Source organism: Octopus bimaculoides, chromosome 16, assembly GCF_046866305.1.
Source record: "Octopus bimaculoides isolate indiv1 chromosome 16, ASM4686630v1, whole genome shotgun sequence".
NCBI classification, from domain to species: Eukaryota; Metazoa; Mollusca; class Cephalopoda; order Octopoda; family Octopodidae; genus Octopus; species Octopus bimaculoides.
In genome coordinates this window covers 37,057,679-37,058,155 of record NC_142943.1, presented here as the reverse complement: position 1 = coordinate 37,058,155, position 477 = coordinate 37,057,679, and positions in this window count along the sequence as shown.

Genomic DNA, 477 nt, shown 5'->3' with positions numbered 1-477 from the left:
TATATATATATATATATATATATATATATATATATATATATATATATATATATGTAGTTAATAATGGAAATAAATACGGTTAGGCTTCATATAAACATATTTACATGGAGCACAATAATACAGAATAAAAGTACAGAATAGAATAAGAAAATATCTAATTTACTCCTTCGAAAGCTGTATCAGGAAGCCCGGAGTTACGTAATAATCACAATAAGCATCAATTGCAAACGAAACGAGCAAAACATCATGGCTATTTAAATGATTATTACGTAAATCCTGAGTTCCCGAAACAGCTGTCGCGTTATGAAATTACACATTTTCTTATTTTTAAATTTTATTTCGCATTTTTGGCTGCTCTTTGTCAATATATTTATATCAAGTCTAACTGTGTTTATCTCTATTTGGATTTCTCCTATTGCCAATCTTGACATGGCGGGCCTTGACTTTATCGAAGGATTCGGAGTTTAAGTTTAAATC